Below are 17,624 nucleotides of genomic sequence, written 5' to 3' on the forward strand. Positions count from 1 at the left end.
GTGATTAAAATCATGTATAGATAAAAGATTCATTAAAACTTCAAGACAAGGGGCGCCTGGGTGGCTCAGTCATTTAGGCCTTTGACTTCCGCTCAGGTCAAGATCTCACGGTTTGTGAGTTCAGAGCCCTGTGTCAGGCTCTGTGCTGACAGCTTAGAGCCCAGAGCCTGCTTCAGATTCTGTCTTCCTTTCTCACTCCTTCTCCCTCACTCATGCTCTGTCTCTCTGTTTCTCAAAAATAAATACATATTTTTTTTTAAAAAGCGCAAGGCAAACCAATGGATTTTAATATAACACTAAGAAAAGTTCGTTGATATGGAGCATTGCAGCTCACCTTTCAGAAGCTACCGTTTATCAAGTTTTAGTGTAACATGAAAGAATAGTATCTGCAATTATCTGAAAAGGGTATTAAAATAACTCTCCCCTTCCTAACTGCATATCTAACTGTGAGACACTGTGAGACACTGTGAGAAACTGTGAGACACAGTTTTCTTCATGTACCACAACCAAACAATATATCACAATAAATTGAATGAAGAAGCTGATTTAAGAATATGACTGTCATTTATTAAGCCAGACCTTAATGAGATTTGAAAAATAGAAAATAATGCCTCTCTTCTCACCAAACATTTTTGTGGAGAATATTTTTCATAAAAATGTGGTATTATTTTTTAAAGTTTATTTATTTATTTTTAGAGAGTGGGTGCAGAGAAAGAGGGAGATGGAGAGAGAACCCCAGGCAAGCTCCACACCGCCAGTGCAGAGCCTGATGCAGGGCTCGAACTCACAAATCACGAGATCGTGACCTGAGCCAAAGTTGGACGCTTAACTGAGTGAGCCACCCAAGGTACCCCCAAATGTGGTATTTTTCATGAAGTATGTTATTTATGTCAATATGTCATGGACTTATTTCTATTTTAAATGAATTAGTAAGAAATATTTTAAATATTTGTTTTTATTTTAATGTAGTAAAAAGTAAATTTTTTTCATATACACATATGTATATAAGTATCCCACATAAACAAAAGCATTTTTTAAATTACCCAATAATTTTTAAAAATAGAAAATTGTCCTGCAACCAAAAAGTTTGAGAATTGCTAGTGGAGGGCCCAAATAAGCTAACTATTTGCTTAGGCCCCAACCTAGGAGTTATCTCCAATTCCTCACTTCTCATTCTCCACATATAATCAATCTGCAACATCTACAGGCTCTATCTTACATTCATTCTCTTTCACTGTTCACAGCATCCATTGCTAACATCTTGGTCCAAGTCAACAATATCTCTGTGTGAATGATTGTAATAGCCTCTAACTTTGCATAACCTGTCTGTACTCTTGACTCCAGAGAGTTTATGCTTTTTTTTTTATTTTTTTGTTTTTTAGAGGTATAGTTGATACATGATGTTATATTCATTTCAAGCATACAACATAGTAATTTGAAGAATTTATTTTGTATACAACAGCCAAAGTGGCCTTTTGAAGATGTGAAGTAGGTTGTTTTACTTCTCTGTTTAAGACATTCCAGTGGAGGGGTGGGGGCTGGTTACCTCAGTCAGTTAAGCAACTGACTCTTGATTTCAGCTCAGATCATGATCTCAGTCATGAGAGTGAGTACCATGTTGGGCTCCAAGCTGGGCATGGAGCCTGCTTAAGATTCTCTCTCTCCCCCTCTCTCTTTCTCTCACTCTCTCTTTTTCTCACTCTCTCTTTTCCTCTCTCTCTCTTTCTCCCTCCCTCTGCCCCCCCCACGCTGTCTCATTAAAAAAAAAGTGTTTAAATAAATTTTAAAAAAGACATTCCAATGGCTTCCCATCACCCTCACAATGATATCCAAACTTTCAATTACCTACGTATCCTTGCATCATATGCTGACTTCTCACCACATATCACTCTACTCCTTTGACACCATGATCCAGCCACAATGGATGTTTGTTGTCAACTCTTTCCCATCATTCGGATCTCTGTTCAAATGCCACCTCCTCAGTGAAGGCCTTCTTGATCTTGCTTACCCCAATTGTTCCCTATCCCTTGATTTATTTTTACTCTCTAATCTCTTAAACATTCATATTTTTTCTTCACAGCATTTATCACTATCTTGAACATTATATTTATTTTTATTATCTCAGTCTTTGCTCTGGACTGTAAACTCCATGAAGTAAGGACTTTATTAGTCTTGCTTACCACAATATTCCTAGTGTTTAAATTAATATGTGGTACACAGTAAGTTCTCAATGAATACTTATTAAATAATAAATGGAGAGTAGAACATACAAACAAAACCATAACTATTGAATACACTGGGTATGATTAAATTAAATTATAGTATATTCATCCATACCAGTCACAATCCAGTGAGAAGAGAAAAAGTACAACAGTAATTTGAACAGAGAAAAATGGTTAACCAGTTAAAGGTGGTTAACTACTAGAAGAAGGAGAGAAAACTATAAGAAGTAGAGAAGTAGCAGATGCATGAAACATTTATTATTCTTTGGGCTGAAGAAGAGGGAAGAAGGAAAGAAGAATCTAAAAGAGCTCTCCTCTCTCTGCCCATGACTGAGATTCAGACCTCTAGAGAGGGTGAGGCTGCCACAGGAACATGCAGCATGCTGATGGCAAGAAACTTGCGGAGGGAACTACAACTGGTCCCTAGACCAAAACTTCATGGTGGCAGAAAACCTTAACGGAGCATCCATGCTGATACATGCAGCTCCCAGTGCTGATATGAGCACTACTAGGCCTTTTCCAGGTCCATTAACTGGCTGCCATGCCAAAAACAGCACTCAGGAAGCAGGAAGAAAAATTCCTTCTTCCAACTCTGGCTTTGAGGTGTCTCTCCAGCACCCTCTATTGACAGAGCCTAAAATTGAGCCAGGTGTTAAAGGAAAAGTGTTTATTTATTTATTTAAAAAAAAAAATATATATATATATATATATATATTTTTTTTTTTTTTTTGAAGAGCACAAGCAGGAGAGAGGCAGAGACGGGGTTGAGGGGTACAGAGGACCTGAAGTGGGCTCTGCACTGACAGGCTGATAGCAGCGAGCCTGATGTGGGGCTCAAACTCATGAACCGCTAGACAATGACCTGAGCCGAAATCAGATGCTCAACTGACTGAGCCACCCAGGTGCCCCAAAGGAGAAATGTTTATAGCATCCAGGATCATAAAACAGGGCAAATAAGAGTGGTCTTGGACCTAAAAGGCAATGAACTGATAACTGGCACAGTATACTATGGAAGGAATATGCACCTATTAGAAAATGTTCTAGAATATATATAGCATGTCTCAATTTTGGGGAGCCAACTCACCAACATGATCCTATTTTTGTATGAACAAATAAGAAACATACCAACTGTTCACTGTGTGTATACCACAGGATAAAATTAGGAGCCAAAAGGGGTGAATAGTAATTTTACTGTAAACACGCAGATGTATTGAATTGCAACAATGAGCACATATTACTTTGGAAATAACTGCAAAATGCACAGACATCATTTTTCACCAGCACCCCTGCCTTCATACTGACAGGGTCCCAAAAGTTAGAAAGCATACTGTCCTCCTTTTGAAAGCATCTTGCTTGGTCCGTGAGAATTGAAGTGGTCTCACTGACCAGTTCTGACCAACGATATGTAGTAGTAATTGGCTTGGGAAAGGAAGGATCCTAAGAAAACTCTTTGTTCTTAAAAAGAGATCCATGGAAAAAGATATTCCTTTTTCCACCTCTAGGCCACTGGTATGTGAGGATGTGTTGCTGGGAGCTTAACTAATCTCTTATGACAATGAACTAGCCCAGCCTCTGAGCATGACAAAACCAAAAGATGGCAGTACTCTGGATCCCTGATTACTTATTTTAGCCACAGATTTAACCATCTCCTGATAGCCATGTGGCTTCTAGACGCCTTGCTATGTAAGATAAAAAGTGCTCTTAAGTTTAATTCACTTTTAGGTGGACTTTCTGTTACTTGAAAGTGAAAACATTTTCTCTTATGACAATCATGCATATGGGCCTTTTCTGTACATTGACTATACAGATAAAGCTTATTTCATGTTTCACTCTGTATGTGAAACAATAATACCAGTAGTGATAGCTAATATTTATTGTCTTGTATATCTATGTGATAAATGCTTTTTTATTGAGATATAATTGACATATAACACTATATTAGTTTCAAGTGTCCAATATAAAGATTCAATGTTTTTGTGCAAAATGATCACCATGGTGTCTTAACATCATAACCATACCATTACAAAAATACTGTTTCTTATGATGAGCACTTTTAAGATTTATTCTGTTAACAACTTTTATATATAAAATACAGTATTATTAACTACAGTCACCATGCTACATATTATGTCCCCATAACTTATTTATTTTATATCTGGAAGTTTGTACCTTTTGACACCCTTCATTCATTTCTCCCACCTCCTCCTGCCTAAGGCATCCACCAGTCCATTCTTTGTATCTATGGACTTGGTTCTTGTTTTGTCTGCTTTTGTTTTTTATTTTGTGTTTTTAGATTCCACATATAAGTGAGATCATATGGTATTTGCCTTTTTCTGTCTGATTTATTTCACTGAGCATAATCTCCTCAAAGTCCATCCATTTTGTTGTAAATGGCAAGATTTTATTCTTTCTTTATGGTTGGATAGTATTATAGGTGCTATAAATACATTATTTCATGAAGTTCTCACAAGAACACCGATATGAGTATACTTTGTAATTGGGTTACATAGTTGAAAACATAATCTATATCTTGAAAAGTCTCACAAATCAGTGAGCAGATAAACACACTATAATAATATAGTATGACAAGGGTTATAGTAGACTATGTACCCTTCTATGCCCATCACCTTTTTGATGGACTAATTTCTCTTAGTTCATATTTTAAAGGACGCTGATTCTATCCCATACCCCACCACCAAGAGTGGGTATGTGACCTACGCCTGGTCAGTCAGGTTATCTTTGTCCTAACCAATGTGAGTGTTCAGTAAAATAGGCAAGTGGCTATAGCTAGTTCAATGAGAAACTATCCTAGGACTTTTCATGGAAATCTTAAGAAAGCAGCTGATGACCTTCTTTGCCACCATGCAGTGATAGCCTACTTGAGAGTAAGGCCAACACAGAAAAATAAAGATGGAGAAAAATACATGGACTCCTGAGGACATTTGTTAAGCTGCTATATTCAGATATGCTTTAAAATTTATTTCTTGTGCTTTCCACTGACTTTAACTTAATGCATTCTCTTTAGTTCCCCCTTCCCTATTTTTAAATCTGTTTTGGGTTTAGTTTTGGAACTTGCAAACAAGAGATATGATGTGACAAATGTAGGCAAAGATCTATGTATTCCCACAGGAAGTTTGCCTATTTTAATTCTGGGTAATATAGTTAAGGAAGTTCTAATAAAATATATCTTGGTAGAAGTGATACTGAGATGTTTTCAAAGAAGAAATGATTAAGCTAAGAAGAAAGGAGAAAGAAAGTAATGGGACCGTGTGGAAAGAGAGAATATAATATGTTCACAAAATTACAAGTTGTTGAGTATGACCAGATCTTAGGATGCCTGTGGCATTTAGAGAGAAGATAAGATTGGGAAGGTAGGCAGGGGCCAGATTTTGTATAGCCTTAGGTTTGGGTTTTATCTAGGAGTTGATGGGGAGTTATTGATTTGTGTATTAGAAAGTTTTTTATGGTGTGCCTGGGTGGCTCAGTCAGTTAAGCCTCCAACTTGAGGTCATGATCTCACAGTTTGTGGGTTCAAGCCCTGTGTTGGGCTCTGTGCTGACAGCTCAGAGCCTGGAGCCTGCTTCAGATTCTGTGTCTCCCTCTCTCTCTATCCTTACCCTGTTCACACTCTGTCTATCAAAAATAAATAAACATTAAACAAATTTTTTATGTTATGATGGAGTTGGGGAAGGTATGTTGGAAGAGATAAAACTAAAGGCAGATCCAATGAGATTATGATAGGAATCTAAATAAGAAGGGAAAAATCCCTAAAGTAATAGTTAGGAACCACTTAATGAATAAAATTGGCAGGGCTTAAAGATCAATGGGTATGGGAAATGAGGTAGAGAGAAAAATTCTAGAAGGACTCCATGTTTTTTATTTTAGCAACTAGTAGTGCCATTTGCCAAAAGGGGAGAGCATAGAGGATAAGAGAGTTTGTGGAGTCTCATGATGAGTTAAAACTGGCATTCAGGGGACAAAGACCTGTTTAGAGTCAAAGGTTAGGATGCCAAAAGGTAGAGATATTAACTGAGGACTTGACCAAGGAAGAGATGATCAGGATAAGTGTATAGATCGAGAAGAGAGAGGAACCCAGGATGAAATTCTGTGGAGAATCAAGTTTAAATGGTGAGTTTCCAAAATACACAAAAAGGAATTGCAGATAAAAGGAGAACAGGAAGAGTGTGGTTTCACAAAAGGCAAAGTAAAAGCTCCAAGCAAAGAGTGGGGAAAAGTGGCAAAATATATGCTGCCAAGAAATTCAGGTAAGATGCCTGAAAATCATCCCTTGGGTTAGTAAATGGATTCATTTGTGACTATCACTGAAACTTTCATTGGAGTGATTGGGGCCAAGCCCTAAGTGCTCTGGCTTGAAAAGAATGTGAAAGTGGGTAATTTAAGACACTAAGATTGCTTTATTTTATGTTTTTAATTTTTTAATGTTTATTTTTGAGAGAAGAGAGAGACAGAGTGCAAGTGGGGGAGGAGCAGAGAGAGGGAGACACAGAATCTGAAGCAGGCCCCAGGCTCTGAGCTGTCAGCACAGAGCCTGACATGGGGCTTGAACTCAGGAACTTGGAGATTATGACCTAAGCTGGTCAGAGGCTTAACTGACAGAGTCACCCAGGCACCCTGAGACTATGATTGTTTTAAAGTAGGAAGCAAATGATTGGTCAGAAACTAGAAGAAGATGTAGGGATCGAGGTCTTCTATCTCTCTCTGTGTCTGTCTCTGTCTCTCTGTCTCTATCTTTCAACATTCTGTGGAAGAAACTTGACTTATTTAAACACTGAGGGGCAAAAGCTGGGTGAAAAGAGGGGCTGATATTAATGATCAACAGATCTAAATGGTGGAACAAGTTTCTGAGAGAGGGTTGAGAGATTAAACTCAGACTAGAGGAAGTTTCCTCGTATTGAATGAAAGAGATGCAGATACATGTTGGAGGTGGGGAAGGAAGTGGCGAGTGTTGCTGCCTTGGGTTTCAACTTGAAGTAACAGCACTCTTAAGATCTGCTATTCATTGTGATGGTAATTATAGGCAAAAATAATAAAAGGTTATTTTCATTCCAATGCAAGAATACATTATAAATATGCAAAACACTTTATATTCAAAAGTTACTTGCAGAGGGGCGCCTGGGTGGCGCAGTCGGTTAAGCGTCCGACTTCAGCCAGGTCACGATCTCGCGGTCCGTGAGTTCGAGCCCCGCGTCGGGCTCTGGGCTGATGGCTCAGAGCCTGGAGCCTGTTTCCGATTCTGTGTCTCCCTCTCTCTCTGCCCCTCCCCCGTTCATGCTCTGTCTCTCTCTGTCCCAAAAATAAAAATAAAACGTTGAAAAAAAAAAAATTTAAAAAAAAAAATAAAAAATAAAAAAAAAAAATAAAAAAAAAAAAAAGTTACTTGCAGAGATGAAATGACAGATGTACTGTTAAAAGAAGGTAGAAGAAAAATCTACAGTGATAAGGCATTTATCTAGTAACTTCTAGGACTGATGAAATTATTGAAAAGTTTTAGAAATTTATTCCAATTGGCAGCTAACTAGAATAACTGAACCTGAGCAGTGAAATTTTGGTAAGTATGCAGATTTCTTCCCATAAAACATAATTAAGCTTATTATTTTGAAATAAACTTTGGAAACATTTTGAGGTCTCTATATCCTATAAAAGGAATGAACGGTTACCCATAAAACATCCTTTAAAAATTATAGTGCTTTGAATGAGAGAAAAGTCTGTGATGGTTTTGGCTAATATTGGCATTACCCAGGCTCATTAGCAATTTTATTCATCAGCCACGATGACAAATGCCACTGTCTAGTTAAAGAAAAAAAAATTCCCGAATTAGAAATCTATGCTCTCATTGGGGGTATTTAGAAAAACACAATGTTGGTTTAGTTGGCGGTTCTTAAAAAGTGTATATCAAAAATCTTTTTTTTCGGGGCGCCTGGGTGGCGCAGTCGGTTAAGCGTCCGACTTCAGCCAGGTCACGATCTCGCGGTCCGTGAGTTCGAGCCCCGCGTCGGGCTCTGGGCTGATGGCTCAGAGCCTGGAGCCTGCTTCTGATTCTGTGTCTCCCTCTCTCTCTGCCCCTCCCCCGTTCATGCTCTGTCTCTCTCTGTCCCAAAAATAAATAAACGTTGAAAAAAAAAAATTTAAAAAAAAAAATCTTTTTTTTCAATTGTGATTGGAATAAGGAAAATATCTAGCCAAGGTTTTACTTTCATGAATATAATTTATTTAAATTGCCGGTTCTGCTATGCTTGTCAAAATCATTATTTATTTGTTGATTGAGAGAGTAAAAAAAAAAAAAATGAGTGGGGGAGGGGCAGCAGGAGAGGAAGAGAGAGAGAATCCTAAGCAGGCTCCATCCCCAGCATGAAGCCCAGCATGGGGCTCAATCCCATGACTGAGAGATTGTGACCTGAGCTGAAATCAAGAGTAAGACACTTAATGGACTGAGCCACCCAGGCACCACCCCCCCAATTTATTTTTATATAGTCATTTTCTCCTACTTATTTTATTTTTAAATGCTCATTGAAAATTTTAAACTATGTAGATATATAAACACATGATTTGTAAAACTTCAAATTGTGCGTGTGTGTGTATAGAGAGAGGGGAAGAATGAGAGCTATTATTTGTATATCTAATGCATAGTTTTAATGTAGATGATCATGTTACATATTTTGTTCTGCAATTTGATTTTCCACTTAATATTATATAATGGATATAGTTTAATATTTTACCTCATTTTTAAATGGCTACATAATTTGCTAGAAATTATTTTACCACTTTTTTGCATTATTAAAAAATTAATATATGTTCACATTTAAAAGGGTGTCTGGCACATAGTAAGCATAAGCACTCTGTGTTGTGTTTTCAAAACTATTGTTATATTTTATTATTTTTATTAACATATTGCAGATGAGAAAGCACTGTTGGATTAGATGACAGGAATAATGTCACATGGTTAGTGGAGGAGGCAGAATTGGAACCCAGGACTTTAAACTTTTATAAGAGGCAATAGTAATACCTTGTGTCAAGTAAGAAGAAGAAAGAGGAAGAGGAGAAGGAGAAGAATAAAGAGGAGGCCAGAGGAGGAAGAGGAGGGGGAGGAGGAGGAGGAGAAGAAGGAAGAGGGGAAGAAGAAAGAGGAGTGGAAGGAGAAATAGATGAAGAAATAAATGAAGAAAATGAAAGAAAAAGAAATCTAAACCATAGCATTGAGGGAAAAACAATTAACTGCCCAGTGGAGTCAGGAAAGGATTTCATGGGAGCTGGTGACTATTTCTCTGAGACTTAAAGGTTGACAAAGTACATGTACAGCCAGAGTGTTTTGAAGGAGGATAGAGGGCAGTGGATGGGGGTTGTCAGGGTGTGGTGAGAAGAGAGGGAGCTGATTTGATTGAGGGGCGAAAAGAAAGGTGGGGGAGAGTTTTGTGGAGAATTGACAGGGACTCCATAAGAGATGAGAGAAGATTCCAAACAGTGGGCAAGGTGGGGTTGGGCTTCACGGGTCCTGTGGAATTTGGGGCCAGCAGAATCCAACACAGGCCGAGAGACGGTCCAGAGCCAGGGCAGGCAGGTGGTCTGCAGACACCAGTTTGGGAAAATACACTTTACCTAAAGCTGAATGTATTTTTAGAGAATTGTAGTTTCAGGATTTCAGACAAATTAATTTTCAGGACAGAGCCACTGTGAGTCTGTTAGAAGCAGACTCAGTGGCAAGTGTGATTCTGCAGCGTTTGGCCAATGAGACTCACGTTACAGACGAGACGCCTCTCCTGGAGCGTGATGTGCTGTGGAGGAAACGTGGGCAGTCCATGGAAGGGGAAATGGTTAAGTGATCAAAAGCAGTTCACGACTTGTGCAATGCAAAGCCACTGTCACAGAAAACTCCAAATACGTTTTACTTTTTACACAGAGAATTGCACAAGGACGTCTCAGAAGGCTCCAGCCAGACAACCGTAATCATCCTGACGTACCTGGATTCCTACCGCTTTTGCCTCCAACAGCACATTTGGAATATTTTATAAATCTGCCCCAGAGACAAAGAGGAAGCATTTTGTTGTGAAAATCTGGCTTTTTGTGATTGGACCAGGAACATGGCACGCACATTTAATTCAAGAAACTAGTATCGTCTGGTAAAACATCTCTTATTTAGTAGAGATTCAGGGTTTTTAAAAAAAAATTTTCTCAATGGGCTTAACTAATGATTCATTTGTTTATTTTTAGTGCATTTGTTTATCCTCTAATTATTAATGATATACTCAGGTGTTGGTTCCTCACATCTCCTTTCTTTGTCAACAACAAAGGCAAGCCCAGCTTGCCTCAAGATGAGGTAAAATGTTCACTATTTGAGAGCCATTGATTTTGATGATTTTTCATCATAAAAATTATACATGCAATATAAATGACATGTAAATTCCTTATACTTCACTGTGGCTTTTATACAACATAAAACCAAAATATTAAATCTATAAAAAGTAAATTCAAGCAAAATTTGAATCATTAATCAGGCAAACGATGTTGTGTTGTGCACAGTGGAAAATCGGTGCTGAGTGCTATGGCCCGACTCCTTTTGCATCTGACAGGCTTAGACTTTGTTATGCCATCTTTAGACTCAATTCTGCGAGAACTTTTCTCACATTGTCTTACAGGGAGGTGACAGAGAATAATGGGTAAGGGCAGAGGCTCTAAAGCTGTATTGCCTGGGTAGTTTATTTTATTTTTAAAAGTTTGTGTGTTTGTGTGTTTGTTTAGAGAGTGTGAGCGGGAGAGGGGCAGAGAGAAAGGGAGAGAAAGAATCCCAAGCAGGCCCAGTGCTGTCAGCACAGAGCCTGACTCGGGACTTGATCCAGTGAACTCTGAGATCATGACCCGGACTGAAATCAAGAGTCAGACGCTTAACACTTAACAGACTGAGCCAACCGCCACCCAGGTGCCCCTCCTGGGTAGTTTAAATCCTGCTTTTGCTACCACTTACTGGCTCTATGACTTTAGGCAAGTTACTTAACCATTTTGTGATTTAGTTTACAAATCTGGAAAATGGGAACAATCATAGTCCCTACAGCACTGGGTTGTGATAATTCAGTGAGTTAACGCCCAAAGAACAGAACACAGAAAATATGCAATAAATATACTAGGCTGTGATGTCATTTGTCATACACATATAACTTGTAACTTAATTTTCATAAGCTAGTGTGGTGACTTTGCAGTGTGTCAACTTGGCTAGCCTGAACTACATTTCCCAGAATGACCTTTCTTGAATATTTGTGGTTAGGTTAAGCCACAAAGAATAGTCTTGTGCAAGATTTGGAAGCCAGAAGTGAAGAAGCAATTATTTTGCAGCTCACATACGTTGTCATTTATAGGCTGGCTCACCCAACTTGTGTAAGCCAGGGGCTGGGCCTACAATTCTTCTATTTTTCCCCTTAGATCCTCCTACAGTTTCTCTGACTCCTGGGACAGGCATGTTTATTTAGCTTCATGGTGAAGCCCCCTGACCACTCCAGGATTCCCACACCACTAAGGGCAGAGGAACAAACACTGACATCAATTTCAGTCCATCCTTGCAAATTCCAGCTTGTGCCTGTGGTTCTAGCTAATTCTTGGCCTCCCTGACTTTGCATCCATCTTTTCTTCCTGACTGCCTGCCTCATAGATTTTATTTTATTTTATTTTTAGATTTATTTATTTTTGATAGAGAGCACAAGTGGGAAGGGGCAGAGAGAGAAGGAGACAGAATCCGAAGCAGGCTCCAGGCTCTGAGCTGTCAGCACAGAGCCTGACGTGGGGCTCGAATCACAAACCTCAAGATCATGACCTGAGCCGAAGTCAGACATTTAACCGACTGAGTCACCCAGGCGCCCCTGCCTGCCTCATAGATTCTAAGCTCCAGCATCAATGGAAAGAAAACAGACTTATAGAGACTGCTTTTGTTTTTAATTTTTAATGTTTATTTATTTTTGAGACACACAGAGAGAGAGAGAGAGAGAGAGAGTGTGAGCAGGGAAGGGGCAGAGAGAGAGGGAGATACAGAATCTGAAGGAGACTCCAGGCTCCGAGCTGTCAGCACAGAGCCCGATGCGGTCTTGAACTCACGAGCTGTGAGATCATGACCTGAGCTGAAGTTGGAAGCTTAACCAACTGAGCCACCCAGGTGCCCCTAGAGACTGCTTTTTAACCAGCTCCCACAATTGTGTAAGGTCAAATCTCTATAACAAACTCAAAGATAGGTAGATAGACAGACATATAGATAGATCCCTAATGGCATTGATTCTCTGATTGAACCCCTGTCTGATAAAGCCAGGAATAATTAAAATAGTTCCACTTTACAACAACATGATCATAAACACAAATGAAAACATGAACAATAAAAATACATGAACATCTGCTTATAAGATCATTTATAAAATTTGAATAAAATTATCTTTTAAATAATTTTAGTAAATAAAACTTGACAATTTAAAAAATTCTCAAAAGGTGTCCTAAATTGTATTTATTACCTTTGTAGAAGACATGTAGCCTTGAACTTTTCTTAAAAAGAATCATAAGATTCTTTGACTCTTTCTCAGTCTCCAAACTTACCTCCTGATTCAAAGGAATCCTACCTATCTCTCACTAACTTACTCATTCTTTATTCATTCAGTCATTTTAAAACATTTTTGAGTCTGAAATCCTGAAACTATGTATGTATGTGCTAGACATGGGGTTGTTGCTATGTATACAAAAACAAATAACTGTCTTTTGCTTAAAGGATCTGAGTAGTCTAAAGGAGAGAAAAGCAAGCAAACTAGCAATGACAGTATGGTGTGTTGAGTGCCATGATAGAGCTGTGCAAAGGACTCTCATGGAAGAGGCTGTCAACCCACAAAAGGAAACAGGAAAGAGCTTTCTAGAGAGAGAATATTTGAGTTGAATGTAAGAATATAAACAAGGGTTAGGCTGTAAAGGGGAAAGGTATTTCAGATAGAAGTACATGACTATGAAGTTCTGGAGGTTCGTGGAAACATGGACGATTTGGGAAAATGCCTAGGAGGGAATCATGAATTTCTTTTTTTTTTTTTTAATTTTTTTTTTCAACGTTTATTTATTTTTGGGACAGAGAGAGACAGAGCATGAACGGGGGAGGGGCAGAGAGAGAGGGAGACACAGAATCGGAAACAGGCTCCAGGCTCTGAGCCATCAGCCCAGAGCCTGACGCGGGGCTCGAACTCACGGACCGCGAGATCGTGACCTGGCTGAAGTCGGACGCTTAACCGACTGCGCCACCCAGGCGCCCCATGAATTTCAAGGTCAGGAGCAGGATCAGGGTTAGAGTCACAGCTGTGAAATTATTCTAACTCTGGAGATGGTTATAGTTATGAATGAGAAAATACATACTGAGCACAGAAGGAAGAAATTGTGGCCAAGGATGGCACTCAAGAGAGCCACCCCACTTTGCAAAATGAAAGGAATAAGGACCCTTGAAGTAAACAGAAGGGGCCAGAGAAGAGGCAGAAGAGAGTTAAGTTCTAAAATCCAAGGGAGGAGGGAAATATTTCAATCTAAAGAGAATGTGATCAACAATGTTAAATGCTGAAGAAAGCACAGGTTAACTATGGATTGTAAAGGGAAATCATGGGTTACAGGTGACCTTTCAGTGTGTACTTTCAGAAGAATAGAAAGGCATGAACAAGTGAGCCTGAATGCCCACCAAGAAAATCCAGAACTACTGATGTAGACGGGAGCTGGGAAAATATTTTATCTTGTCATGGAAGCATTCGTTTCCCTTCAAAATTTTCTGTGGTAGTCAATCTTTAACACAAATCTAAATCTGCTACAACCCTTATAAAAACCATTCAGTATCTCCCCAAAGCTTACAATATAAATTGTCTGTGTTTTCAATACCAGTTCCATACTTCCCTTTCTTGTAAAAGGATGATATAACCCACCATTGCCATGTGACTTATGGTGACTTCCATTGGATGAGTTTGTATCCCAGGCCATTATACTGGGCTTGTTCATATGACTTGCTTTGGCCAATGACATATAAGCAGATGAGATGTTTACTTCATCCAAGCAGAAGTTTTAAGGACCATTGTGTGTATCCAACTTCCTCCTATGAGAATTCCTGTCCCACATAAGGAATGCTCCTTAATCCTGGGTGATCTGAGGGGAAGACATGTGGAACAGAATCACGGCAGATGACCCACAGTCACTGATATGTAATATGAGGAAAATTTAATGTTTGTCATTGAGCCATTAATACTTTTTAGTTGCTTATCATTTCTGCAAAGCTAATTAATACATAATTTGGTAATTAATTTGGAGTATTGCTATTACAAAGTACCTAAATAAGAGAGTAGCTGATGCAGATTTATATCTAAGACTGATCACATTAGCAAGTTTTGGATATAAGATAATGCTTTTATGATAGGACGAAACATCTTTTTAGCCCTCTGTGTCACTAGTTTCGGATCTTCTTAAGTATTTAGCTTTCATTACCATGTGGAATAAAAAGACAAGTTTATTCCACTTTTTCTAGTGGGTTTTTACCCTCATACTCTTCTCTTGAGTAGTGACATTTCAACATGACCATTATTTAGTTATCATGGACATACAGATTTTTAAACCTATTTTGTAACTACAAAATTTAGATATTTATCTTTTACAATTACCATGTAATGTATGGGTGACTAGCAGAAAATTAATAATATATGACTGTTCTTAGGCTTTGCCCTTTTCATATACACTGGAGAAGGTTCTCACCTACTCTACATTTGGAGAGGGTTATGTAGAATCTGTAATTCCCCTTAATATTTGGGAAACAACATAAATGAAAATCAGAATTCTTATTATCCCACTCTTCTCGGAATATTGCAACTGTTCCCAACTGAACCATGTGGGTAATGGCTTCACTATGAATTAATATACATGTTAGCTTACTCCTTTGTGGCACTCAGCCCATCTCTGACACCCCTCATCCCTGAGCTTTACCTGAGCCACAGTTAGTCTCTCCTCCCATCTCCAAGCATAGCTTCACCTGCTCTCCTACCTATTCCTGATCCTATCTCCTTCCCAAATCTCACTTAATTTCACAAATTTAATCTATGTCTTAATGGTGAAATTCAAGAATGGGGTTTAGATGTGGGTAGAGATTAAGGTGTTTGTGGAATAAGTTATTGAATGATTTTTTTTAGTAGTGGGTTCCTTTTAAGGTTTTATCAAAATACAACATAAATTTCTTGTTACTATGTCAAAACTGTCATATCAAATACTTTTTTCTATTTCTTTCTGCTTTCCCACTTGTTACCATTTTTGATGAATCAGGGATACTTCTCTGTAATTTGAAATAAATCTTTAAAAGAACATATGTGAGGTCTCTGTATTTTGTCCTTGGCCTCTTTGATGCCATTAATTGTGAGTTGGCCTGAGATGTAAAGCTTGGTAGAGAGCAGAGCCATTCAGATTGATCTCAGGACTGGTAAATCCCAACCAACAGTCTATAGATTTGTAAAAAAAAAAAAAAAAAATATATATATATATATATATATATATATAATATATATAAAAATATATAAAAATATATATATATATATTTTAAGCAATAAAGTTCAAGGAATAGCCCAAGAAAATTATACTAAATATATGTACATATTTTCAGACTCACACCATTTGAGACTCAGACTGAGAAAGGTTTTAGTTATCATTCTCCCTGGAACACCTATCTCTTGAAGCCTTCTCCATCAAAACTGCCTCCCTTCTTTCCTTTCTTTGCTCTGTAGCCAAGCCAAGAATAAAATTCTAAGCAAGCTTAGAGTGTGAGTTAGAGTCTTTTTTTCCCAACAGAGCTTCTACAATTCTCTTGTCAGCTTGCCCAGCTTGGCATCATTGTTCAGAAAAGTTGTGTTCCTTAGTTTGTCTATTTCTTAGTGACATAGAGGTATTAAAATCTAAACCCTAGGCTAGTGAACAATATTCATGCCTATTAAGTCCCAGTGCTATGACTCCAGGTCTATGAACTTGGCTGCAGTTAGTTTCAATCACTTGTCTGATTGTGAGCTCCCAGTTTATTACTCTTCCGCCACTGCTTATAAAATCATTTCAGAATCACTTTATAGATTCCTTGAGTGGTATCTCTCAGATTAAAAATGCTTCTTTCTCTAATTATAATATTTTATTGTTAACCCTCCCTAATTAGGGACATTTCATGTTATCTATCCTTTTTTGGGATATTCAGTAAAACTGGTATTGCTATTGCTATTTTAGGGCAGCCCCACTTTCAGTTGCTCCACATGTTTATATGACCCACTTTATTTGTGCTTCATTAACAGAAGCCAGACCTGCTCGTATGCTCCCGAAGGAGATGCCAGGGCCCTTCTAGACTTGGTCTTAAGTTCATAGTCAAACACCTGGAGTTTTTCAGGGTAGACCATAATGACTCTTTCAGATTTTAAGTCCTTTTCTGAAATTCCATATCTATATGATACCAAAACAAACACTGATGCAGTGAATCATGTAACTGGTTTATTCAGGAAAATTCCATTAGATTGCAGTTTTTACTTTTAAAATTATGGAAAAATTTTGACAAAATATTAGACTGATCTTACTATGTATTTTGAGCATTTGGGGATCAAAATTACTGAAAATTCCCTGTCTAGTTTTCTGTCCATGTAAACTAGATAAGAATGTTACTAAAGTTTTTCATGGAAACAGGAATTTCTCACTTTGATGCAATATGACTCAATGAATGTATTAGCTTTTCTTTCAGACCATCAGTTGACTTTTTTTCTCCTGAGAAAGTCTTGACTTTTTTCTTGATGGTAATTTTGCTAACCAAACAATTTTTTCTTTTTTTTTCATTTTTTTTCAATAAATGAAATTTATTGTCAAATTGGTTTCCATACAACACCCAGTGCTCATCCCAAAAGGTGCCCTCCTCAATACCCATCACCCACCCTCCCCTCCTTCCCACCCCCCCCCCAACCCTCAGTTTGTTCTCAGTTTTTAAGAGTCTCTTATGCTTTGGCTCTCTCCCACTCTAACCTCTTTTTTTTTTTTTCTTCCCCTCCCCCATGGGTTTCTGTTAAGTTTCTCAGGATCCACATAAGAGTGAAAACATATGGTATCTGCCTTTCTCTGTATGGCTTATTTCACTTAGCATCACACTCTCCAGTTCCATCCACGTTGCTACAAAGGGCCATATTTCATTCTTTCTCATTGCCATGTAGTACTCCATTGTGTATATAAACCACAATTTCTTTATCCATTCATCAGTTGATGGACATTTGGCTCTTTCCATATTTTGGCTATTGTTGAGAGTGCTGCTATAAACATTGGGGTACAAGTGCCCCTGTGCATCAGTACTCCTGTATCCCTTGGGTAAATTCCTAGCAGTGCTATTGCTGGGTCATAGCGTAGGTCTAT

At 38.3% G+C, this 17,624-nt stretch overlaps 1 long non-coding RNA gene across 1 annotated transcript; it reads left to right on the plus strand.

The window, feature by feature from the left end:
* Window positions 1–807: 807 nt before the first annotated feature.
* On the plus strand, window positions 808–10,365 carry LOC124510168 (uncharacterized). The gene is made up of 2 exons (XR_006961632.1): window positions 808–847; window positions 10,138–10,365. It is a non-coding gene; the product is annotated as an uncharacterized LOC124510168 (long non-coding RNA).
* Window positions 10,366–17,624: the final 7,259 nt, after the last annotated feature.

This window comes from Lynx rufus, unplaced genomic scaffold (genome assembly GCF_022079265.1).
Source record: "Lynx rufus isolate CCGP_SWC_20201006 ecotype Redwood Valley unplaced genomic scaffold, mLynRuf1.p SCAF_15, whole genome shotgun sequence".
NCBI lineage: Eukaryota > Metazoa > Chordata > Mammalia > Carnivora > Felidae > Lynx > Lynx rufus.